Raw genomic sequence first — 560 nt, forward strand, 5'->3', positions numbered from 1 at the left:
TATATATATATATATATATATATATATATATATATACATATATAACATCTACGTATCTGACTTCATACATTCACATACACACACACACTAACATATACACACACACATACATACGTATGTGGTCATATATATATAGTGATAGATAGATAATATAGATAGATAGATAGATAGATAGATAGATAGATAGATAGAGAGAGAGAGAGAGAGATTGAGACAAACATGTGCACAGAAATTTTTCATATAAATCCGTGTGCGCAAAGCATTGCTGGGGGAATGTAAAACGACGTTTACACGCAATGGTACAAAATTGATAATATTGAACATATGCAGGGATTAGATAATTCTTCTTCTCATTCTAACCAACTCGATCATAAATACATTAAGCCATTTATGTCACTGATTCTTTTCCTCTCATTCTCTTAATACTTTTCTTTAATCCGACGTCTACAGGTAAATGACAATGGAGAGTGGATAGGAACAATCTATCATCCACATTCCACCCGCCACTTAGTTATGTGCGAATATGCGAATATTCTGGAATATATATATATATATATATA

Source organism: Octopus bimaculoides, chromosome 5 (genome assembly GCF_001194135.2).
Source record: "Octopus bimaculoides isolate UCB-OBI-ISO-001 chromosome 5, ASM119413v2, whole genome shotgun sequence".
Classification (NCBI taxonomy): Eukaryota; Metazoa; Mollusca; class Cephalopoda; order Octopoda; family Octopodidae; genus Octopus; species Octopus bimaculoides.